This window comes from Anabrus simplex, chromosome 4 (assembly GCF_040414725.1).
Source record: "Anabrus simplex isolate iqAnaSimp1 chromosome 4, ASM4041472v1, whole genome shotgun sequence".
In the NCBI taxonomy this organism is placed as follows: Eukaryota; Metazoa; Arthropoda; class Insecta; order Orthoptera; family Tettigoniidae; genus Anabrus; species Anabrus simplex.
The window spans coordinates 65,535,071-65,562,175 of record NC_090268.1 but is presented as its reverse complement, the minus strand read 5'-3'; the positions used below and the strand labels follow the sequence as shown (position 1 = coordinate 65,562,175).

The 27,105-nt window shown below is 40.9% G+C and overlaps 1 protein-coding gene and 1 long non-coding RNA gene across 2 annotated transcripts in view; one reads left to right on the top strand and one right to left on the bottom strand.

The window, feature by feature from the left end:
* Positions 1-27,105, bottom strand: part of LOC136872163 (whirlin) — a 1,631,916-nt gene that overhangs the window by 384,706 nt on the left and 1,220,105 nt on the right. The gene's annotated exons all lie outside the window — the stretch shown is intronic.
* LOC136871622 (uncharacterized) overlaps positions 1-27,105 on the top strand; it is a 180,761-nt gene that overhangs the window by 126,176 nt on the left and 27,480 nt on the right. The window contains exon 3 of the long non-coding RNA XR_010859775.2: positions 4,526-4,624. This is a non-coding gene — a long non-coding RNA (uncharacterized lncRNA). The remainder of the gene's footprint in view (positions 1-4,525; positions 4,625-27,105) is intronic.

The window sequence follows — 27,105 nt, the reverse complement described above, 5'->3', positions numbered from 1 at the left end:
TTGACTGTGACGATGATAGAACTGGAAATTATCATGTGAGGACTACTACTACTACTACTACTACTACTTGGAGCATTATTTTGAGAGAACTTCGTAGGATGAACATTTCTCGGTATCTACAACAAATAATCGTTAAGTACTTCAAAGGACGAAGAATACGACTTCATGATTTAGAAGACCTTGAACTGAGTGCTGGCGTTCCACAGGGATCTGTCCTAGGACCCACCTTGTGGAACATTCTATATGATGGCGTCTTACGCCTGCAGCTGACCAAGGGGACAACATCTATTGGTTATGCAGATGACCTTGCAATAGTGGTAATAGCAGAGAATGTAGAAGAACTGACCTTCCGAGTAAATGAATCACTGAGACGAGTTAACCTTTGGATGGTAAATAATAAATTCAAATTGGCTCCACATAAGACTAAGGCTGTAATTTTGAAAGGTTCCAGGAATTGGAAAAATGTCCGTTTCTTGTTAAATGATACAGTGATTATCCCAAGGAAGTCTGTACGATACCTTGGGGTTTTTATTGACAGGAATTGCACATTTGGTGCACATGTGAAGGCAGTAACCCAAAAGGCAGAGAAGAAGGCATTGGCATTAGCCAGACTTATGCCTGACATCGGGGGACCAAGAACAGTTAAGAGACAGATAATAGGTTTGTTCCAACAAGAACGGGGACAGTTTGCAAACTGGCAGACGCATGCGCAGTACGGAAAGAGCGTTCCAACAAACTTCAAACTCAAACGCGGACTCGGAGTCGGTTGTTCCAACAGACTATGGACCGTTCATGAACCAGTTTGCGGACTGGCAAAGCAGTTCGTGCTCCAGAGCAAGTACTGTTCGTCAGTGACATGCGCAGTACATCAAAATAAGTGTGAGCTGTGCATTGTGGTCCTAGCTGTCACTTGGCGAAGCGTGAACAGCTGGTCGGTATCTTCTGGCGCGAGCAGACGACACGTTAAACGTAAAATTAAATAGAAGTTCGGCGTTGTTATACAATTATACACTAAAAGTTAAAAAAGTTATACAGTTAAAAAGTCATATTTGACTACACACTAATAGTAAGAGGCACGAGATAAAAACGAGAACGATGCATGACCATTTTGAAGGCGGTTCCTTGAGCCACTAGCTCACTGGGACATTCTATAACCAATAAATAAATAAATTCTGATGATGATCTTATGAACACGGACTCCAGTGAAGATGATCTAGGGATATATTACAATATCCCAAAAGCGAAAAATGAAGATTATTTAGGCAAGGTTTTTTTTTTTTACTTGTTTGCAATTATGTTTAAATGATATTTATTTTCACTACATGCACGAGTAACTCATAATTTAGTAACCAGAATTATCTTTCTCTCTCTCGCTCTCCGCCTATAGAAGAAACAGTACCTCGCTATGACAATGAAACGTTCAAGGAGCATTTTCGCGTCAGTAGGGAGATAATGGAAAATACTGCAGAACAGTATGAAGGAAGTGACCAGTACAAACATCAGTCTGGCCAATATGGAAAACTTTCTGCACTGAGTCAGGTTTGTCTTTAGCTGCTGCAATAAATAATAATAATAATCATAATAATAATAATAATAATAATAATAATAATAATAATAATAATACCGGGCGAGTTGGCCGTGCGGTTAGGGGCGCGCAGCTATGAGCTCGCATCCGGGAGATAGTGGGTTCGAATCCCACTGTCGGCAGCCCCGAAGATGGTTTTCCGTGGTTTCCCATTTTCACACCAGGCAAATGCTGGGGCTGTACCTTAATTAAGGCCACGGCCACTTCCTTCCAATTCCTACGCCTTTCCTGTCCCATCGTCGCCATAAGACCTATCTGTGTCGGTGCGACGTAAAGCAAAATAATAATAATAATAATAATAATAATGTCCGCCTCTGTGGTGTACTGGTTAGTGTGATTACCTGCCACCCCCGGAGGCCCGGGTTCGATTCCTGGCTCCACCACGAAATTTGAAAAGTGGTACGAGGGCTGGAACGGGGTCCACTCAGCCTCGGGAGGTCAACTGAGTAGAGGTGGGTTCGATTATCACCTCAGCCATCCTGGAAGTGGTTTTCCGTGGTTTCCCACTTCTCCTCCAGGCAAATGCCGGGATGGTCCCTAACTTAAGGCCACGTGCATTTCCTTCCCTCTTCCTTGTCTATCCCTTCCAATCTTTCCATCCCCCCGCAAGTCCCCTGTTCAGCATAGCAGGTGAGGCCGCCTGGGCGAGATAATGGTCTCCTCCCCAGTTGTATCCCACGACCCAAAGTCGGAAGCTCCAGGACACTGCCCTTGAGGCGGTAGAGGTGGGATCCCTCGCTGAGTCCGAGGGAAAAACCAACCCTGGAGGTTAAGCATCAGACTTCAAGTTTCCGGGGTGTTACAGATCGGTTTGACATTTCTTTGAGCTCTCTACATAGAACTGTCAAACGATTGACTGTCTTCATTAGCAACTTATCTCCAAAAGTGATCACTTGGCCTACAGAAGATGAGAAAGTAAATAATGAGCAACATTTCAGGGAAAGTGGATTTCCAGGTGTCATTGGTGCTATAGGTGGCTGTCATATTGAAATTGATAAGCCTGTAAATGATCCTGACTCTTACATAAATAGAAAAGGACACTATTCCATACAGTTATATTTTATTTATCAACATAATGTATTCATAATAAACCACTGTTATTATTAATGAATTAATGAATGCAAGCTGTTTGTGACCACAGGCGAAAAATTTTGGATGTGTTTCCGAATATTTTTTTTAATGCTATTTGTTCGGGGCGTCGACCCATGTGGATCTTCCCCTAATGGCACCATAGTGTATGAACCTGCGTGTAATTGGAATGGCGGCAGTGTGGAATGTTCTGTGTGAGGAAAGGAAGATTAAGGACGCCACAAAGGACGTCATTACAACTAAAAAACCCTGACCCGGCCGGGAATCGAACTCGGGGCCGCCGGGTGACAGGCGGACGCGTTGCCCCCTACACCCCGGGGCCGGACTAGCAGAGCATTTAGAATTTCATCTCTTGGCAACAATTTAGAAGGAAAAAATGTGATCAGTATTTGCTTTTAGGTGACATGGTTATCCTCTGAATAGAACCGTCTACATCATCGGTTTTTATGCTGCCATTACTCGTGGTAAAATTATAAATTCACGTAATTCTGGAATAAAGTAAAGCAAAGTATTTTAGAAACAGGTCCATTAGTCTATTATTTTATTAGTTGAGTCATTTTATTGCCAATTACCTTCCACTGAGTAGACCTAACAAGTTTTTTTAAAACAGAGATGAACAAGAACAGCTGTTTGTTTATCCTCAAACAGGAATCTCCCGCGTAATTGTGAACGCATGCGCATTGTAGTTTTTCTTGACGGTACACGAACCGTTCCAACAGACTGCTGTTTAGGGACTGTTCCCAACGAGTACATAGCTCGCGCATGCGCTTACATCAGTTCATGAATCGATACCAAACCGTACGCAAACTGCTTGTTGGAACAAACCTTATGTATTCCTCGTTGTAGAGAGAAAACTTTGCCATGAAAGGGTGCGACTATATCTGCTGAAGAAAAGAAAGCCTTGAGGAACCAACTCTTACTAGACTGGCAAGACCGATGGGATGGCACAACCGATGTTGGCCAATGGACAAAAAAGCTAATACCCGACATATGTGACTGGCTTAAATGTAGATATCGGCAGGTAGATTACTATCTGTTGCAGATCCTGACAGGGCATGGAAGATTCGGCGTATACGCCATGAAGATGGGAAAGACGCAGGGAGATGGTTGTCGGTACTGTTCTGAAAGGGATACAGTAGAACACACTTTTTTCTACTGTGTTCGATGGGAAGAAGAACGAAGGAAAGCCTGCCAACAACTTGGCCGACGACTCACGCCAGGGAATCTGGTTCAGATTATGTTAGAGAGCCCGTTTGCCTGGAACACAGTAAAGGCAATGGCGACAAGCATTATGGGGATGAAGGTGAAAGAAGAGAAAGGAAGAACTTAATAATATACATCACTCCATTCTGATGTCATGCCGACAAGCAGTTCCAGAATGGGCTGAGTGAAGAGGGCAGGGGTTTTTAGTTGGTGGAAATCCAACTCCCACACAGAGTGGTGTCTTTAAAAGATTTTCCCCTGCCATAAGAAAAAAACTACTACTACTACTACTACTACTACTACTGCAACTACTACTACTACTTTCGTCTCTTTCCTTCACTCTGTCCTCCAGGCGTCTGTGATAGTAGCCCTCTCTTCATCCGGAGGTCCCCGATGGAGAAGGTCTCTTTGGGAAGTTCATATGCCAGTCGAGATTTTGCGTATTTCGATATCCGCAGGGTAGCTTTTAGATGATGGCACGTGAGGGAATTAACACGTGAGCTACAATGCATGATGGTGAACTTATCTCCTAATATAATGAGGTTGATTTACGAGAAAATATCTCCAATAATAATAATAATAATAATAATAATAATAATAATAATAATAATAATAATAATAATATAATATTGATTTCTTTTCTTTCAGATTTTGAAGTTTTCTGCATTTAAGGAATACTATATCTACCAGAACTATCTCCTCACAGCGCCTGAACTGCATCGTGCCCCTTTATAGAACTGCTTCGAGGTAAGTTTCGAAAATGAACTTTGTTTTACAGTTATGCCCATTATACAATATATAATTTTAACATACGGTTCCTTGACCTAGCATTTCGAACTGGTGACAAACGATATATTTATGTGCTAAAACCAATAACATTATTGAGTAGATAGGCTGGTAGAACTTGCTTTGCCGGGCTGAGTGGCTCAGGCGGTTGAGGCACTGGCCTTCTGACCCCAACTTGGCAGGTGCGATCCTGTCTCAGTCTGGTGGTATTTGAAGGTGCTAAAATACGTCAGCCTCGTGCCGGTAGATTTACTGGCACAGAAAAGAACTCCTGCGGGACTAAATTCCGGCACCACGGCGTCTCCATAAACCGTAAAAGCAAATATTAATTTTTATTATTATTAGAACTTGCTTTGTCCGACTCGTTGGCTGAATGGTTGATTTAAGAGCAAATATCTCTATTGAATAATAATAATAATAATAATAATAATAATAATAATACATTGTTTTCTTTTCTCCCAGATTTTGTTTTCAGCATTTAAGGAATACTATATCCACCAGAACTATATCCTGAGAGGGTCCCGGTTTCGATTGACGATCAGGTCAGGGATTTTAATCGCTTCTGATTAATTCTTCTGTCTCGGGAATTGGGTTTTTGTGTCTGTATTAACACTCTCCTCTTCTTATTCAGACAACACACCACACTACCAACCACCACAGAAACGCGCAATAGAGATTACATCCCTCCATATAGGGTTGGCGCCAGGAAAGGCATCCGGCCGTGAGTAGGCCTATTTCATATGCATCTATCAATGTATCAATGTATCAGAAGAATACACATGCCCGGTGGGGCACGGGGCGAAGGGGTTTTCACCAGCAGAGCCAGTGACGCAATGGTTACCATAGCAACTCCGCTACTACCCAGGCGACTTTATATTATCTTCTACTGGCAGCTCTTTGCTCTTGTCAGTTGTAACCCAGCAAACTGCAACGTGTGAGTCAATATTTTCATGTAGCAGATAAGGGCAGATAAGAGCCGATCTGTCTGAGCAGAACAGGAAGTTCGTGCTTTCAGGCCACATTCCTCATTCTTGCATTCTTCTCATCTCTATACAGTACCTGAGGTACTCTCAGTGCGCTTAGGTGGGCTGGACTCTCCAGTCCACCCGTGGTCCCTAAACTGTTTGAGTAAATATTCTTCCACGAATTTACGCTGCTTTCTTTGGACTTGGCGTCAGGCACACTGCTTCATCTGCCGAAATTATGGGATGTTCTTTCATCCTCCAAGAATATAGAATTTACATAATTTCTTCAATTAATGTAAAATAACATTGCATATTATTTCTTTTATTACAATCTAACCTAAAGTAAAAAGAACCCGATATATAAATATATAAGCAGTGTCTTTGTAATCAATAAGTGTGGCCCGCCCTATCGTTATAACTTTTTTTGATGTGGTCCGATGGAAACATTAATTGAATAGCCCTGGTGAAGAGCCTTACAAATAGGGGAAAGGAGTCTCAACTTCTTGTTATTCTCTTGCACAGAATTATGGAGTGTGTCATGTGGGAAAGAGACACTCAGTTGTTATTGAAAGATTGTTCGCTCTGAATAGAGCAGTCGTGTTCTGGCGCCCTCTCCTTACAGCGGGGCGTGGCCCATCATCCGTGAAGAATGTTAGGGTAATGATATGATTCACTGGTGCAGTTATGTTAAACTACCACCGCGATGTGACACTTCTCCTCCGGGCCCTCACGTTCGTCATAAATTATTGTTTTCAAATACATGCCGGTCCGAGGTCTTACAGAGGGATACACCCTTGGTATTCTATTTATTTTCTTATGTAAGGAGAAGATGGTAATGGCCCAACATCCTCCATGTAACAGGTATATCAACTGCTCACACAGATCAATTTAATGTGCTCCGCTGACGTATAAACATGGATTAATTTATGGTGTGGATTTTACTCTCAACAAAAGAAACTTCCTCGTCGTGTTAAACGGAACGCCCATGGCTAGCTAGCTCATAATCTGATTACTAGGACAGGATTTCGATGGCATAAACATTCTGGAAACAGGCATGCACTTACGCCCTAAAAGATACAAAAATATGACATGAAACTTGAAAAAAAATTACGAGGAAGTAATTAAATGTTGTCCAATAATTGCTTAGAAGAGGTGTTACGTATTCATCATTGTACAAAAGAATGGTGAATGTTAACTCATATTGGCCACAGCCGACTGTTCTACTTATAAGAAATAGAATAAACCACAGGGTCTGAATTATAAACCCAGACCGAATGCATGTAGTTTGTTCTCGGGGCTGTGACAGCTGCAGTATGGGAGGCGCGCGTATAGTTAGTTCTTGACTTTGCATGCAACCTACACATGTTCGACCTGGCAAGCATCAGTCGCCAGTCTGAATCTCAGCTGTTAACATGGTGAGGCAGTTATCATTGCAACACCGCATTTTCGTATGTAAAAGTTTTGGTTCCATTTTAATGTTTTAACTGTTTATGTTACGTTAACAATTGAATTTAACAGGGAATGCTTGGGAGGGGTGAAAGGAGTGTAGGCTAGACCGACCAGCAGCGAAATGGCAATGTTCATAACAACGTTTAACCATTTCTGTTTGGACAACTTAATGCTCACAAAATCCGCTAGCTTCCAATTTCACAAAACATTTCTAAGGAAAGAAAATACAAAACTCTTAGGATTATTGGCACAAAATGTGTGAATAATACTTGAAAAAAGGGCTAATTTTTAAAAAGCATGACAAAAAATAAACTTTCATACCATTCTTGTTCAAATATGATGTATGTTTATTCAGTCCTCAGCCCTAAGGCTGGTTGGATCCTCAACAGCTCTGCCATGAGTTGTCATAGATGGCATAGGCATCACTGAAGAGGTGTACTAGGAAATTATATCATAAACTGTAGTTAAATACTGTTACGTGGTAATGCTGTTGTCAGTCCTCTTGAAGGCCATTCTGGCATTTTCTGGGAAGAATGGATGAGCCAGGCTGGGGAGCTACCAGCTGGCTTGCAGGTACGTGACGACCTTGGCTTCTATTGTTCGATTGGTCTGGTGTCTCCATCAACTAGAACACTCGTATTCTGGCGGCACACCGAGGATACTAGAACTTCGTCATCAGGCATATAAAAACAAGCTTGCCTCAGTTAGGATAAGGTGGTGTTGAGTTGTGTTATGTTGATGTCTTGTCATATGATACGTGTTCAGTAGTTGTGACGTACTGCGTGATGGTGAACAGATTTGTGTTCGAACCCAACTCTGCAGAGTGAAAAGACTGGTGCGTGCGTAGTGAAGTGAAAGGAGAAGCCTGCCAATCAAGATTATTGAGGGACCGCCCGTTTCACCGGCTGTGAGGACTAGAAACTTTGTAAATAGCCACTAATTACTGAACTATTGTCATTGACTTTCAGTTATAACTAATGGTCTCGTGCTGCTCCGCAGTATGTAGGTCAGATAACTCGTCCTAATATGTCTGTTGTAGTCATATTGTTTTTCCTGCCCTTCACAAGAGTTTTATGAACATTTAGTACCGGTAATGTAGTTTATAACACTTCTTTACATCCGTATCTGGATTTTAACTTTTTCAAACGACCTTGCCCGAGAAAGTTCAACATACAATTGGCCGTAGCTGAATACTGATTCGGGTAAGTAGACTACCTACTTTTCAAGAGTTTGTCTCTGCGCTTTATCAGTGGTCATACAGAAGACTAGTCGACTTGATATTCCCATCTGCACGTACGTAGACTGTTTTCTGTTAGCAGCATGTAAGTTATTAGGAACGTTCTACCATCTGTTGAGTCTATTTAGAAGCTGGAGAAGGTCAGAGATTCAAAGAGTATCTAGCAGAAAATATTCTTCCATCATTAGAGGAAGTGTATACTCTCTGGCTTCACAGGTAGTAATGAAACATGGTTGCATGCTTTGACATTGCTAAGAATGAATATCACATATGAAAATGAAAACCTACAACCTGTTTTCCAGTCATTGACCGGATCAGGGATGTAATGAATGAATCATATATAGGCTATTATTACGATGGGGTCGCCACTCCCAAAGTGATATATTAATGAATGATAGATGCTACGAAATGAAAATGGAGAGTGTTGCTGGAATGAAAGATGACAGGGAAAACCGGAGTACCCGGAGAAAAACCTGTCCCGCCTCCGCTTTGTCCAGCACAAATCTCACATGGAATGACCGGGATTTGAACCACGGTATCCAGCGGTGAGAGGCCGACGCGCTGCCGTCTGAGCCACGGGGGATCTGAAAATCACATATATCAGAATATTAATGAAGGTTTTAGTCACTTAGCAATCTGCTAAGTACAGAATGTTTTGCGGGTTAGGGTAAGCCTTCGTCTGCAATTATTGGAGTGATCATTTAATTATTTTATTAAGATTAGTCAAAGTTGGCTGAACTTAGAGACCTATCAATGTCTCATAATTCACCGGCAGGTAATTCCCGAGGGATTAAAACAGAAATGAAGCAAATTGTTCCAGTTGAACGGACGGACGGATTTGCCAAAGCTGTTTTAGTAAACTATTTTGATATATAGAGGATTGTGAATGTGTAATAATAATTAGGTCATCCTAAATTAAATTAGTTCAATAAAAAATGAAATGAAATGGCGTATGGCTTTTAGTGCTGGGATATGTCCGAGGACTTCGGCCCGCCAGGTGCAGGTAGGTTCCCGTAGGCGACCTGCGCTTCGTGATGAGGATGAAATGACGATGAAGACGACACATACACCCAGTCCCAGTGCCAGGTGAATTAACCAATTATGGTTAAAATTCCAGACCCTGCCGGAAATCGAACCCGGGACCCCTGTGACCAAAGGCCAGCACGCTAACCATTTAGCCATGGAGCCGGACATATACAAAAAAACGATAGTGTTTCATTCGTAACAGTGCCTTTCCGAACACGGGTTCCTATTCAAAAGGTTATCTGCCCAGTGCTCCGTACAAGCGTTAAGATTTTGTAATAGGAACTTCCGGGCGAGTTGGCCGTGCGGTTAGGAGCGCGCAGCTGTGAGCTCGTATCCGGGAGATAGTGGGTTCGAATCCCACTGTCGGCAGCCCTGAAGATGGTTTTCCGTGGTTTCCCATTTTCACACCAGGCAAGTGCTGGGGCTGTACCTTAATTAAGGCCACGGCCGCTTCCTTCCCATTCCTAGGCCTTTCCCGTCCCATCGTTGCCATAAGACCTATCTGTGTCGATGCGACGTAAAGCAAAATAGAAGAAAATAGCAATAAGAACTTCCTAACACCCTATATAGTCGCTCCTGAGCTACCGAACCTCGCAAAAGTTCAATATTCACTTATAATATCATCGAGAGAGAGGTTCACATGAGTGACAGCCAAATGGTAATACTGGATAGGTTTGTCAAGTGTTATTGTTCGTAAAGCTCAATATCCGGTCCCTGCAGGCTACAGCGAGCTTGCAGAACACGTTCATTAGTCACATCCTGTGATCAGCCACTATAATTGATGAGACGACCAGGGTGATGTATTAATTAACATAAGGGTAAAAAACACAGCCCCGTCTGTTTGACTGATTATCTGATTTGACGGGTTGGCGTTTAAGGATAGTATTGGATATCAAAACTAATTTTAATGAGTTTACAGTAGAGGTATTTCAGCAAAGTATATTATACTTTACGTTTAACTGGTGCTCTTTCAATATACTGTGTTTCTACAGCACGGTCGACTGAGGAATTATTCTCAATAATTTGGGCAGTAACGAACATGTTATTTCGTCTTATGGAAAAAAGGAGAAAACCTAACACATTTCCAAATCGCAGATTCTGGAAAATTTCGAAATCAAATGGTAACTTGAAATAGAAGGCCTAACAGTCTTCAGGGCGTCCTGTCGGTTGTGTGAAGCTAAGAGAGTTTGGGGTATCATTGGAAAGTGAATACAATAGTCACACATTACTTCTTTGTTGTTGTTTGCTTTACGTCGCAACGACACAGACAGGTCTTATGGCGACGATGGGATAAGAAAGGCTTAGGAATGGGAAGGAAGCGGCCTTGGCCTTGATTAAAGTACAGTCCCAGCATTTGCCTGATGTGAAAATGGGAAACCACGGAAAACCATCTTCAGGGGTGCCGACAGTGGGGTTCGAACCCGCTATCTGCCGGATGCAAGCTCACATGACTTTTTATACAGTGTTATTCAGCTAAGTTGTACACTTCAAATTTCTTCTGATCCGTTAAAGGTATAGACACTCTGTTTTCAAATTTTTACATTGTATTAAGGAGCTCATAAGATCCTGTACCATTCCGCTCGATCACATACGTATTTATTGAGAAACAAGTAGCAACTTTGTTAATTTTTAATAGGACTGTACTAATTTCACCCAGTAGAACAATTAAGAATAGAGCGACAAATTCAGTGACGTGCTTACATTGCAAATCAGACGAGTACTTTTGGAGATACTAAAATGTGCGAGTATCAGACAGAAAACAATGCGCCACTCGCAGTGATGTCCTCCTGCATGACTCACGCTTTGTTGATAAACACACACACACACCGAACGTATTACATGCATAGCATATTGTGTTGCTATCGTGCTTGCCAGCCACACTCGTAAGAATAACATTACAACATTTATTATAATTTGGATCCACCTTATTCAATACATAAAAACTGCTGTTTAGATGAAATTACAACATATATTTCAATCAGAACTAGTTTCGACGCCCTTTTTGCGTCATCATCAGCTGATATAGGTTCTTGGAAAAAATGGCAATCACATACGTTTATCTACGTCAAATTGAACACAATTTAAAATCATATTAACAACCTAAAACTGTGTTACAATTAACCTGTTTCAAAGTCCATATTTTCTACAATTGCGAGACTTGCAAGTCTTAAACCTTAAATTGATGAAAACATATGTAAACCGGTTTGCTCACTAATAAACTAACGTGGATTTAAAAGAACAACTTAAAAATAAAATAGTCTTGAAGAAACATTAGCTTAATTTAACACACTTCTTAAAACGTGACGTAGAATCGTATAAAAATAATTCAATAAAATCTTCAGAGTCGCTTTTTTTTATTTTATTTTTTTGCTATTTGCTTTACGTCGCCGCGACACAGATAGGTCTTATAGCGACGATGGCATAGGGAAGGCCTAGGAAGTGGAAGGAGGCGGCCGTGGCCTTAATTAAGGTACAGACCCGGCATTTGCCTGGTGTGAAAATGGGAAACCACGGAAAACCATGAGTCGCTTTAATGGAACAATCCTAGTGAGGTGGGAACGAGCAATCGGTCCTTTAAGATGTTAACAAGTACAACGTTCCCAGTTCAATGCGGACCTGAAATAATATAAATCTAATAAACTATCGCTTAACTGAAGAGGCAAAATATAAAATTACGTCTTATAACTTTTCTCAGGTTCGCCAGTACTGAAATAGTACAGTACTTATTATTTCAACTCGACTACTGCATGTTGCTAACGTACATCAATCTTACGTGTTGGCTTTAAGGAGGACCAAAAAGCCCAACAGTAATGTTGTCCTTTATGTTTGCATCCATTCTTTCCAGTGACCGTCTCATTCATTGGATTTTGAAGCTGTTGATTTCATCTCATGTACATGAGAAGGACATTAAAGCACTTAAATTATTACACCTTCACTGTGTTATCTGCTCTTTTTCTCATTCAGCGGCAATGAAACGAAAGCTTTGTAACTTCGAAATACTGTAGGACTACTTCATACTGCTTTTGGTCCGTCCTCCCCCCTCCCCAGGATAATGGCGAGTTATTAAAGAAAGAAAGGTTCGCCCGAATGGGCATCAGATTATAAACTAGGTTTTACAATAGTCACTCAACGACTTTGTTTTCGCTCGACACACGGTTATATGATATCTATCACTCTTATTACTGCACAGAATACACACACAACGTTCATTATGATCGTTATAGGTTTTGTTCACATAAATCTTATGGTGAAAGCCATGAATGGCAAGTCGTGTTATAATATGTCTTTGCTCTTGGTTTTTTCTGGTCCAGTTCCTGTCGAGAATGGCGTCTGTCGTGTAGAAATCTAAATCGATTTCTCTCCTCTTGGCTATTCTTCCTTCTACAGCTTCTTGTGGATGGCAGCGATAGTTGTAACCTCAGATCTTCTACATAGGATTCTTTAGCTAGTTCATAAACCAACCTTGTTGGTGCAAATTTCCCCACTCTTAATACATCTTTTAAAAATCGACTCTTTACACTCTCAATTTTTGCTAGCTCCTTAATCGACAAGTGTTCCAAAACTACCTGTAAGCCGTAAGTTGCTATGGGGGATATGGTGGTCTTGAAAAGGGTCATTGCTGTGATAATGGCGAGTTGTGTATGTTTATCAACAAGACGTGAGTCAAGCACGAGAACTACGCACCCGACATCAAGGCGAGTGGCATATCTCTCTTTGTCTAATGCCTACAGATATGAAACCCCTTAATATCTCCAAAAGTACTCATCTGATTTGCAAAATAAGAACATCACTGAATTTGTCGCTCGATTCTTAATTATACTATTTGATGAAATTAGTATAATACCTTTAAAACAAAGTAGCTACTTGTTTCTCGGTAATTAAGTATGTGATCGAGAAGAACAGGGCATGATTTTATGAACCCCTTAATGCAATTTAAGAATTTGAAAACATAATGTCTATATCTTTAAAGAATCAGAATATATTTGAGGTGCACAACTTAACTGAATCACGCTTTATATTCAGCTTCGCAAACTAATACTTCGCGATATATAGGCTTATTACTTTGGGAATGCGTTGCCAGGTTCAGCTGGAATTCGACAAATAACGGACTTCATTAACTTTGAAATGAATTCTTCAATTTTATTAAACGGGCTGTAATCCAAATGGTGTGGCACTTAGATAATAGTCTAATACTCGGTTCATACAATGGAATTTGCTGATCATAAAGCTTGTCCGCCGTCTGTTCACTGATTCAATAAATACCACAACAGTTCTCATTATGCTGTGTGTAGGTACACATCGTATGCTGTAGAAGCATGCGCAGATACAGGTGAGTTTCAAGGACTTGTTGCGAATCTCTTTCCTATTGTAACTCCGGGACCAAAATAGAACACTGTAACATGAAGAGCGAACTGGGAAATACGTTTTATTGACACATCAGCGTGAAGAATAAAAACCATTGCTCATGCATTATTAACAAGAATATTTTTCCTTTTTATATTAACACATTTAGGCTCAGTATCTTAAAGGAATATAAAGTGTTAACATTGATGTTAAGTAGGCTTAACGCACAGTTTAACAAAATGACTGTCTCATCAAGAACTGTTAACAATAACAAATATTTAATACTTGTGTTGAATTAACATGCCACCAATCCTGGGTTAAACCTTTTAACAACTGTTAAAATTTCAAAATAGTAGCATGTAGAAAACGTAAGTATGTTTGAAGATTTACTGCTGTATGAAGGCTATCTATAAACTGAAGAATGCAAAAGACGACATGTACTAAGAAAAGAAAAAGACTTTTAGAGTTAGTCAGAAGAAAGTTTCCTACAAAAAATGCCTAATTACCAAGGCCATAATCAACAAGGTACAAGAAGAAATTGAAAATAAGTCAGAATTTCCGACAGATTGAAGTGTATCAATGTCTCGAGTGCAGCAGTTGCTTACAGTTTTTAGAATGCTTCAGACTCTTTTCATGCAATTTATTGTAGGCGACTATGTTCATGAGTGCAAGACAAGAGCGTGCAGTAGTGACGCCTACTTTGAGTGGGGAGGGGAGGAATGCGTTTTATGCCTCCCAAAAATGATCTTAGAGGGGCAGAGTGCCATTTGCCTTCTCCCCCCCCCCCCCCCCCACCGTCCCTTCCAAAAACGCGGAGTTTGGTAGTCTTCGAAGGTTGCAAAGGCGTTAAATCCAGAGAAGGTTGTAGACTATTTTGTATCAAGAAATGAGATGAGATAGCGGGCATTCCTTCAAAGAAGTACATTTTCCAATGTTCATGCGGTACATATGGTGGTAGAGCTTCTCACATTTCATATCATGTAATTATACCGTACGATACTAGGATATTTATTAAGAAAATGTATTTATGAATCAAGTTCGTTTCGTTTTACATGTGAATATTATCGAAAACTCCGTACGTAACCCTCGTTCAAAAATGTATTTGAGAAAAAAGCTCTATTATTGTTCTATTTTTTTCTGTTCGTTTGTCAATATTGCTATTATATAAGACTATTATATATTGACTGGAAATCTAGAAAACCTAGAGAAGGTTGAAAGAAGAATTCTGAGAAAAATACTGGAAGCTAAACGAAATAATAATGGAGAATACAGGTTAAGACCAAACAAAGAGCTATATTTGAAAAATGAAAAACTAACTGACGTAATGAGGAAAAGAAGACTACAGTTTTACGACATGTTTACACAATTCATGACAACAGACTAAACAAGCGCACCTTCAATCTTCTGATTAGTTACAAATCTAAACCTACATGGTTCACTGAAATTGAAAAAGACATGAAAAATGATGGAATTAAAATAGATACAATAAAAAACCGAGCACTGTTTAGAGAAGCAGTTCAAAAGGCAGCATTTCAGGAGCGGAGGAAACGAACATCTAGAAGAAAGTGGACTCAAGAAGAGAAGGAGCGACACTCTCGAAGGATGAAGGAAATTTAGAAGCAAAAGAAATCGAACACAATGAAAAGTAACCGAAGTTGACCATCGTACCCTCCAAATGGATTATTCGAAAGAAGAAGAAGAAGAAGAAGAAGAAGAAGAAGAAGGAGGGGGAGGAGGAGAAGAAGAAGAAGAAGTTACTTATTTCACATGCCTATGTTCATGTTAATCATGCCCCCCCCCCCCTCAATATAATTCTGGAAAGCATTCCTGCTGCCATTGCAGCATTAACAAGGCATTACATTATTTTCATCGCAGTAAAAAGAATGTCCGAAAATCATTTAAGATATATCAGTTATTGCATTTTCCCGGTGATATAGGAACCTTAGATTGCACTCATATAAGAGTACATTGAATGCTATCCGTTCTTTCATTTCTCAAGCACACTCTCATACTTTCAAATTAAATCTATAACAACATTTGTCTCGCATTCATCATAATAACGCTTTTGTTGCCTCCTACTTGATATCTATACGTCTTAGCGGTCTCCGCTAACCATAACTTTAATAATGTCAACCATGTGTGACAAAATACTATTTCAACACACCGCTAGGAGCACTTTATGTAAAGAAACAAATGACGCTTACTGCCAAACGCATTCAGAAATCTCCCGGAAACGTGGTAATTTGTCTTTAAGAATTATTTCGTAACACATGTTGGAACTGCCTGCTGTCATTTCTTGATGGATACAGTACTTTTGCATCCATCTCTTGGCACAGGCCAGAGCAAAGTGTAGCTTCCACTGAAGTCCCAGTCTCGGCCATGGCTGTGACAATATGGAAGCTGCTGGGGTATGGGTGGTGCTGATTAATGACATTCAGAGCACAACCAGTGTGTCTGAGTGTCATGAAAGGTGTTGCTCATAGGGTTAGTTGTGCTACAATAGCACTGTCTGGCCCAGTGAGGAAAGCAAAGGCAAACTACCTCACTCCTCATCTTGCTTAGTACGCCTCATCTTGGTACTGCTATTGGTTATTGTGGTTTCCCTATAACTGCGTAGCCTTTGGTGATGCTATTTGAGGATCCAACCAGCCTCTGGGCTGATGAGCTAACAGACAGACAGACACATGTTGGAAATGTGTTCGTGAAACAGAGTACTTTTAACGGAAGCGTTACATTAATAACTGTTGTTAGTTAACATTGGTTAAGTAAAATTTAACACAGAGTTGAAGAAACCGGGCCTCATATGTGTACGTCATAGCCAGTGACTACCTGATCTTCCGCGTTTCTTGGTCGGCAGGAGAGCGGGGCGTGGCGTGGGCCTTTTATCGTCTGCTCATAGAAGCCGTAAATCATTCTTGACCTGGATCCTTTCATCTTCGGTATAGGTTATGTTGCCCATGGCGCGTCGTAATGGGCTATACCGTTCATAAGAGGAGAAAAGGAACTGTTCTTGTCCAACATAGAGCTACGTGACTCCGCTGGCCTATCATTACCTCCCGATCAACAGATCGTTACCACCTGGACCAAACTGTTATCTTAGAAATAACAATTCCAACGGTATGAATGAATAGCCGGCTTAAAGAACGGTTGAATGAAAGTGACCTGGGCCCTGCTCAACAAAAGTATGAAATGATACATTACAAATATTACTACTACATTGGAAGTATTATTAGTAGTTACTAATAGAATTCTGTTTCACAAAGCATTCTTGTACTCACGTGCTTTATTACAACTGTAAAGGTGAATTTGCGTTGTTCTCTTCCACAGAAGCATTAGTATTTAGCCATTCTGTTGCACTGTAATTTATTAGGTTTCTCTTCTTCAAGAGAGTAAATATTAATTATTTCAAATAACAGTGCAGTTTTAAAACCTTCATGTGCTGTTCAAGGAAATACATAAATGGGATATGTAGTAATAATAGTAATAGCGTAAGTGAAGATAATTATAATGAAAATAGGCGTGTGTATAAAGAAGGAATAATAAAAATCATCGCACCATCTTTCGATGAAAATTACATTTACCTCAGAGTGAAATATCGCGCTTGAATATTGACAAATACACGATAAAAAATGTAAATGATGCCTGATAAAATCATTAGATTCATTCTGTGAATGCTTATCCTGGAACACATATATTACCGAGGTGCTGTATATAACCTAATGTAAACTGTGGCGTCACTTGTTACATAGCTCTTCCTCCATCATAGATTTCTATGAAGACACTTGTAACTCTTAACTCATATTTTATTAGTGTTGTACATTATTTTTTTTTAAAGAAAGTTTCAACTCCATACTTTACAGGAATTTTTACTTTCTTTCTTTCTTAATCGGTTTACCCTCCAGGGTTGGCTTTTCCCTCGTACTCAGCGAGGGATCCCACCTCTACCGCCTCAAGGGCAGTGTCCTGGAGCTTCAGACTCTGGGTCGGGGATACAACTGGGGAGAATGGCAAGTACCTCGCCCAGGCGGCCTCATCTGCTATGCTGAATAGGGGCTTTGCGGGGGATGGGAAGATTGGAAGGGATAGACAAGGAAAAGGGAAGGAAGCGGCCGTGGCGTTAAGTTAGGTACCATCCCGGCATTTGCCTGGAGGAGAAGTGGGAAACTACTGAAAACCACTTCCAGGATGGCTGAGGTGGGAATCGAATCCACCTCTACTCAGCTGACTTCCCAAAGCTGAGTGGACCCCGTTCCGGCCCTCGTACCACTTTTCAAATTTCGTGGCAGAGCCTGGAATCGAACCCGGGCCTTCGGGGGTGGCATCTAATCACACTAACCACTACACCACAGAGGAGGACACGAGTTTTTGCTAATAACAAATAATGTATTAGATCATGTAGTCTCAATGCAAGGAAAAGCAAGGACAGGATGAGGTCAACACATTGTGTCCTAGCGAGTGGGCATCGAGAGACAGTTGCTTATTAGATAATAATAATAATAATAATAATAATAATAATAATAATAATAATAATAATAATAATAATAATAATTTGCTTTACGTCCCTCTGACTACTTTTGCCGGACTCCTATCACTATTCTCCATGGCTCATTCCTTAATAAAATGAAATAAGATTGGTGTCCCATATTGAGTTCCCCCCCTGGGCGTGATTTGCCTAGTGGTTTAGTTGCTGGCTTCCCACCCGGAAGGGTGAGGTTCGAATTCTTGAGATTTTTATCTCAAAATCACGAGGCGTGAGGAAGGGCAACCGGCCTTAAACCCAAAACCAAAACGAGCCTGGGCAGCACCAGTGACCCCAGGAAATTCTGGGATAAGCTGTTTTTTTTTTTTTTAATTTGCGTTCCCTTTCATCTTCGCAGTGCCTCATATCATCCACGTATCGTAAATGTACGAGTCTAGAGCCTAAACCGTTAGTGCTCTCGATCTCTTCCGGGTTTGAGTCCCGGTTGAGCATGTCTCCCAAGCTCTTTGATGTACAGTCAAAGCGCAAACTGGATGCGATACCTTTTCATTATACTGTATTTAAAAAAAAGTAACAACAGACCATTGTCTTAAGATTACTCATTCAGGAATCAATGTTGAAGAGCGGTAAAAATTTGATTGCATGCTTCTCTCGTTTGTCTTAAGACAACGTGGTGGGAAGATTATACGGCTATGTTCACATACGTGTGTAAGTTATAGCCGGAGCAGTCACGGCATATGCACTCACGCGAGCCAAGATACTCGTTCTGAGGCTGAAGTCGGCTGGCTTTAAAGAGATTCCTCGATTCGATACCTCGGTAGTTAATTACCTGCCTGATTAATCAAGTCTGTGTAAATGGAAGTCTTGGTAAAGGAAAAAAAAAGTAAAGAGTAAACCATCGTTGTAAACAGTGCTGCATATCTATTTACTTGTCATGGTTCCGCAGACTTCTTTTGACCAACTGCTGTAGCTCAGACCGCAGGACTTTTAAACTGAAGAGCTATAATTCCAGAGATTACCGACTCAAATTCCGTAGTTAAAAGTTCCTTGATTCTGGTTACTGAAAGGTAACTTGTTGATATACAACACATACAAGGAAGCTGTCCCACGAAGTCTCGTAGAGTGAGTTGGTTGCCGGTTCGGGTTACGTAGCTGTGAGCCTGCATTCGGGAGATGGTGGGTACGAATCCCACTGACGGCAACCATGAAAGTTGTTTTCGTAGTTTCCCAATTTGACACCAGGCAAACGCTAGGGCTATATCTTAATTAAGGTCACAACCGCTACCTTCCCAGTTCTTTCCATTGCTTACGCCGAGTATTTGAAGGTGCTCATGAAACGCTAGCCTCACATCGGCAGATTTACCGTCACGAAGAACAAAGCACTGGCGGGCTGAGTGGCTCAGACGGTTGAGTCGCTGGCCTTCTGACCCCAACCTGACAGGTTCGATCCTGATTTAGTCCGGTAGTATTTGAAGGTGCTCAGATACGTCAGCCCCGTGCTCGATTTACTGGCTCGTAAAAGAACTCCTGCGAGACTAAATTTCAGCACCTCGGCTCTCCGAAAACAGTAAAAGTAGTTAGTGCGACGTAAAGCCATTATTATTATTATTATTATTATTATTATTATTATTATTATTATTATTATTATTATTATTATTATTGATATTGTTATTATCATGTCCGGCTCCATGGCTAAAGGGTTAGCGTGCTGGCCTTTAGTCACAGGTATCCCGGGTTCGATTCCCGGCAGGGTCGGGAATTTTAACCATCATTGGTTAATTTCGCTGACACGGGGGCAGGGTGTATGTGTCGTCTTCATCATGACCTGCAGGTCGCCTATGGGAGTCAAATCAAAAGACCTGCACCTAGCGAGCCGAACATGTCCTCGGACACTCCCGGGAATTAAATCCATACGCCATTTCTTTATTATTATTATTATTATTATTATTATTATTATTATTATTATTATTATTATTATTATTGAGAACGCTCTGTGGGACCAAATTACGGTTCTTAGCGTCTCCGAAAGTTATAGAATTCGTTAGTGGAAACTAATATCAATACCATTATAGCATTTTAAAATTATACATGTACAGAATGACTTGACTACATGGTAATGTGTAGTGAAGCTGTAAGATTGAATTCAACAGAGAAGAGTATTCCTTCATTCTGTAGCCTACATTCTTCAGCTTTTCTCTGCTGTTGTGTTATGCTAAGCTGGTAAACCGTAGGTCAGCGTAATCCGCACTGTGGTGAATCGTGACCGAATACACTTGGTAATGAAGGTAGAGTGGACCATATGGTTATCAATGGTCCAACTGGTCTGAATGATTTCTAACAGATGTTCTATTTAAATTTTAAGACGTAATGAGCACTATAAAGATCGTAATCCATACTATTGCGAGACTTTCGTAAGTTTATGCTGACAATTAGATCTACGTTTATATAACGTTCGTGATAAAGTAATAAAATCGAAAACGAAACCGATTACTGGACCACCAACGTTAATGAGTGCTCTCGAGTTGTCAAGCTGAAGAAGGTCGATGCGGTTATCGTGAAGGACTCAACAACCTTGGAAGAGCCAAGAAATATGGAGTTCTGTAGCAAGGGCATGAGGACGAGCACAACTTCTAGGAACAGCTGTACAACAGGTTCTGACAAGTTGAAGAGCTCAGCAACTGTAATACCACTTCTTTCTTCCCATTTTGTGAAGAAAACAAATAGATCAACTCGTATTTAGAGCAATCTCACGTGGAAATCTTCTGCTAGCGGTACTCTCGCCGCCACAATTCACTGCCAATGTTAAGAACAATACAAGATTGTTGCGAAAAGTGAATTGAAGTATTTTTAGGATTTCCACTTGATGCTCTGAGTATCTTTCTTTGGTGTGTGTTGAGCACTTTGTATACATTTGTGTTTAAAAAAATATAACTAACTACATGAATTGCTCATTTGAGAAACAAGACGTGTTTTGACCGAAAGAGAGTGTTCGTATTCTTCAGTGATAAAACTCGTCTTCCATTGCATAAACAGCATAAGAAAGTGTTTATTTGTGTGGGCGTCTTTGAGTAACAATATCATTCACCGTCTTGCGCTCTTTCTGTAGTAAACGGTTGCAAAAACTGCTGACCGTTTTACAAATATTTTGACTTGACAGAAGAGAGAGAGAGAGAGAGAGAGAGAGAGAGAGAGAAATGCATTTCTTTCTACTTCTCCCATTTGGAGGCTGCCAAAAAGACAAATACTATCTGCTTTACGTCGCACCGACACAGATAGGTCTTATGGCGACGAACCACAAAGACAGATCTTACATAAAAAGTTGATTGACAACTACAAGGGTCGTGTAAAATATGTTATGAATTATTGGTATACCATATTTAGCCTTCCTGTTAGTTAATACAAATCGTATCAATCATTGATTTTTAAACCCATGAGGAACTCCTTATAGGAAAAACATATAGCTGAGAGTATAACTGATTTCTTACTATTGTTAACGAGCCGTTCAGGGCTGCTATCCAAGTTAGCCAAGTTAAATTTCTTACAAAAGTTGTGAAATATATGAGTAATGGTGCCTCTTGCTCCCATCATCAATCCTAATACCTCTTCGGAGTCCAGGTGATATTTCTCAGCGTAATATGGAATTGTAGGTTCATATATATATCACATTTCTCATTGTGTACATCCTTTGGTTGAGTAGATGATGTCTCGGTTCTAATCGCGGGCTCTATTATGAACCCTTCATGTTGGAAGATTCTTTTATGTTGCCTGATTACTGAATTCAAAGAATGGAGAACACAAATTAGTCTAAAGGAGGGACACTCTCTTCATTGAATATCTTGGTAGAGGTATGTCTAGAAATTATATTTCAGGATTAACAGTTTATGGATCGCATCTATTCCTGCGACCACAAAAGCACTATTCAAGCCGATATGTTATAGATGGTCCTTAACTGCACACCTTTAATATCAGCAATAAGCTCAACATTCATGTGGATCTTCCAAGTATTAAGGCTTATCTCATTGGTTTTCTCCCAGTTAGTGATAAGAAAACCAGGAAATATGTTTTAACCATACTTTCCAGAAGAAGAAAATGTCCAGAGTTTCTAAGGAAGGATTCATAAGGAATTTATTTCAGAGCATGACATTTTAGGTTAAAAATGAAAGTGACATTTTCATATTTCTGGTGTTAGTGAAAATCTCTTGAGAATTAACTCTGCTACCTAAGAAACTACAGACTTACTTGAGGAAAAACGTAAGTCAACATTTTGAAAGAACTATTTCCTCCTAAATTAAGCACTGACTCATGTTCCAATCTGTACAGTTTGTAAGGAAAGACGTACGTATGTTATGTACGAACATGTACAAAATGTAGAAGTTTTTCTTAATTTACCTGAAGTAGCAATTCTTGATTTATGTTTCACTGCTACTGTGTTTACGTCCCACTAACTACTTTAAATACCGGGCGAGTTGGCCGTGCGCGTAGAGGTGCGCGGCTGTGAGCTTGCATCCGGGAGATCGTGGGTTCGAATCCCACTGTCGGCAGCCTTGAAGATGGTTTTCCGTGATTTCCCATTTTCACACCAGGCAAATGCTGAGGCTGTACCTTAATTAAGGCCACGGCTGCTTCCTTCCAACTTCTAGGCCTTTCCTATCCCATCGTCACCATAAGGACTATCTGTGTCGGTACGACGTAAAGCCCGTAGCAAAAAACTACTTTAACGGTTTTCGCAGACGGCGAGGTGCCAGAATTTAGTCCCACAGGAGCTCTTTTGTGGCGGTAAATCTACCAACACGAGGCTGACGTATTTGAGCACCTTCCAATACCACCGAAGCTGATAGTTGGGGTCAGTAGGCTAGTGCCTCAACCGTCTGAGCCACTCAGCCCGGCGAATTTTACGTTTTCTTCAACAACCTATTCACTTGAAAAAGTACATCATTTGACCCCGTTTCCCGATAAGGGTTCTTATTTAGATTCGATTAGGTATGTACACACGTTTTTTGGTCATTGTAAGGACGTAGAGACTGATGTCCGTTAATCTTCAATCTGAGAGTGATAGACGAAATAGTATAATGGTATTTTGAAGGTAATATTGACTATGGTGCGTCCCTATACAATGGAACCTGAAATTAGAATAGGTACAGTAACCATCTGGAGAAATGGACAGTAGAACATCCAGTGGAAAATACCAGAACAAGTGGGCACAAACATTTTCCTTATTCACTGTAGAATTTAAGACCTCGTGTGAATCTGTTTGCCGGTAAAATGTTGTCCGAGATTTGGTGAAATCTCTTACTTCTCCCATGATATTCCAACTTTCACTACTTTAGGTAACTGCAGAATTATTTGAATGGAAACATATTTTGGTAATCATAACGCTGTCGAAAGGCACTGACGCGTCTTTGTTGGCTTCAAGATGGCCGGAATTGAATACAAAATAATAGAAAGAAGGCGTGATAGAGAGGAGGATATTTTGATGAACGTGAACGTGGAATACTACATAAACTCGTACTGTTTTTCCTTTTTAATCAATGACGTTAGAACTTCTTGGACTACGATCCACATAGGCTTGTGCTTACCACAACTACTTCGGTCAGCACGAACACACTGCGTTAAAAAATTATGCAAGCTTAAAATAAATATGAGCAGACTAGAAACATATAGATGATGTAGAAATAAACGACTGTATTTTCTCCGAATATCACAGCAGAGTTGGCTGACGCTGAACCTGTGTGTAAATATGTTTCACTCCAGGTTTTTTTTTGCTACTTGTTTTACGTCGCACCGACACAGATAGGTCTTATGGTGACGATGGGACGGGGAAAGGCTAGGAGTGGGAAGGAGGCGGCCGTGGCCTTAATTAAGGTACAGCCCCAGCATTTCTGGTGTGAAAATGGGAAACCACGGAAAACCATTTTCAGGACTGCCGACAGTGGGGTTCGAACCTACTATCTCCCGAATACTGGATACTCCAGGATTTAAGGATGTGTGGTAATTTATTTCCTATTCCAGGATCGCAAAGCTCAGCGTGAGTGCTTTGACCCCGGTTCACGACTTTTCACTCATTCATACACTAAGCAATTGGGGCTCAAATGTTCTAAATGATTTTTTTCAATTTACTTTACATCACACCGACATAGATAGGTCTTATGATGACGATGGGATAGGAAAGGCCTAGGAGTGGGAATGAAGCGGCCGTGGCCTTAATTAAGGTTCAGCCCCAGCAATTTCCTGGTGTGAAAATGGGAAACTACGGAATATCATCTTCAGGATTGTCGACAGTGGGGTTCGAATCCACTATCTCTCGGATGCAAGCTCACAGCTCTGAGGCCCTAACCGCACGGCCAACTCGCCTGGTAAATAACTAATTAAAAGTGGTCTATGACATTAAACTTCCATCACAAATTATTACATTGCTTCTTTCTTGGACCAGAATTCTATTTCTTGTTCTTGCGAAGAATGTTAATCCTGTTATGAGGTTTCGAAATGGATGGACTCCACCTCCACTCAACTCCACTCCACCTCAACTGAGAGCAACTTGATATGAAAGGCAGTGAACTCAGTCAAGCAGTGGAGGTCGTCACAGTGGCCATCTGGGTGAGCAGCAGTCGTCTGGACAGGCCATATCTCTAATAGACTGTGTGCGTCATGGGTTAGTTGCAATATTTTTTGACTTGTATCAGTATGAATCATGGTGGCGGGTTGCGTAATCGTTAATGTTGAACTAACCGACTGATTGCTTAGCAGACACATTATCTGATAACCTTGTAATAACATGCCGTAGGTGAGTCTGGTTGAAATAACCAAGGTTCGATATCTCTTTAGTGATGTAATGAAACCTTGGTTGGAGCTTATTCACGCTACTGGAACCGTGAATTATCGAATGTAATTATCGAACGTAAAAAGCATTTCAAGAACCTCCGTGGCACAGGCGGTAGCGCGCCGGCCTTTCACTGCTGGGTTCCGCGATTCAAATCCCGGTCACTCCATTTGATATTTGTGCTGGGCAAAGCGGAGGCGGGACAGGGTTTCCTCCGGGTACTCCGGTTTTACCTGTCATCTTTCATTCCAGAAACACTCTGACAGATGAAATGAAATTATATTGTAGTCATTAATCATTACCCGAGAGGCGTCAACAGACTTCGGCAGCCGGCAAAATTCCTATCCTTGCCGCTAGATGGGACTTCATTAATTCCATTCCTGACGAGGTCACTGACTGGAAACAGGCTGTAAATTTTCAAAAAGTATTTAAATACCTTCTCTAATACTGTAGACCTCCTGAGTTAATCTAAATTTGTTTGCGGTAATTATTTTTTTTTGTTTTTTTCAATTTGCTTTACGTAGCACCGACACAGATAGGTCTTATGGCGACGATGGGATGAGAAATAGCTAGGAGTGGGAAGGAAGCGGCCATGGCCTTATTTAATTAAGGTACGGCCCCATCATTTGCCTGGTGTGAAATTGGGAAACCACGGAAAATCATCAACCTAAGCGTTGTTGTTTCTGACTTTGTGGTAGTGGTGGTGGTGGTGGTGATTATCGTTTTACGAGAAAGTACATCTAGGCAACCATCTTCTTTTAACACTAATAAAAGGTACAGTAGGTATTTTTTTTTTTACAATTGGTTTTACGTCGCACCAACACAGACAGGTCTTATGGCGACGACGGGAGGGTAAAGGTCTAGGAGTGGGAAGGAAGCGGCCGTGGCCTTAATTAAGGTACAGCCCCAGCATTTGCCTGGTGTGAAAATGGGAAACCACGGAAAACCATCTTCATGGCTGCCTACAGTGGGGTTCGAACCCTCTATCTCCCGGATACAAGCTCACAGCTGCGCGGCCCTAACCGCACGGTGTACAGTAGAAAAGGTCCCATCCTTCTAAAAATGAAGGTCTCGGCAAAAGAAAGGCAAGGGCCACCAAGGGCGTGAAAATGAAACACTCCCTATGCCTCGTCAACCTAATACAGTCGGGATCTGAAGAGAGTAAGAGTTGAAAAATGGAGGTTTGATAGGAAAGGTAACACTGAGAAGCCTCCACAAGTAAGTGGAAGCAAAGCTAGAATCAGCTAGGTCAGGGGTGCCCAAAACTTTATGTGCATTTTATATGGGCCCCTGGCCGAGATTTTATAATGTGCTTACGTTTCAGTTTATGTTTTTTGTAGATACCGAAACACATGGTTAGTAAGGACTTTGTTGTAATTTACGGACACAGGAGATACACCGTAAGAAAAATCTCTGAATTATTCCTAGTTTTTCTTTTACCGAGCTCAATAGCTGCAGTCGCTTAAGTGCGGCCAGTATCCAGTATTCGAGAGATAGTAGGTTCGAACCCCACTGTCGGCAGCCCTGAAGATTGTTTTCCGTGGTTTCTCATTTTCATGCTAGAGCTGCACCTTAATTAAGGCCACGGCCGCTTTCTTCCAACTTCTAGCTCTTCCCTGTCCCATCGTCGCCATAAGACCTTTCCGTGTCGGTGCGACGTAAAGCAACTAGCAAGAAAAAAATTCCTAGTTTTCTTTTTGACTTGATGTTCCTTTCACTATGCTGCAGGAAAGTTCTAAGATGCGTAATTATTTCCACCTTAAAATTACGTAAGGATTATACTTTATCCATCCGTTTCTCGGAATTACATCTGCAGACTTCTCCGGAGAATGAAAGACCTGCTACATTCCATGGGGGATTATATAGCTACAGTTATCTTGGAACATCCACAAGAAATGGCTAGTTTACATCCGGAAAGTGCTTTCTGAGGTTCATTGTGGTTTCCTACTTCACTGCGAACTAACTACTGATATCTATAGTCGTTTTAATCATTTATTTGTGAATGAAAATGTCGGTTTCCAAACGTAGAAAAGTGGACAGTGTGTCGTTCCATAAGGCGTACACCTCTCATTAATTGGTAAGTTTATTCCACGTTAAAGAGTATTTTTTACTTTTTTCGATTTC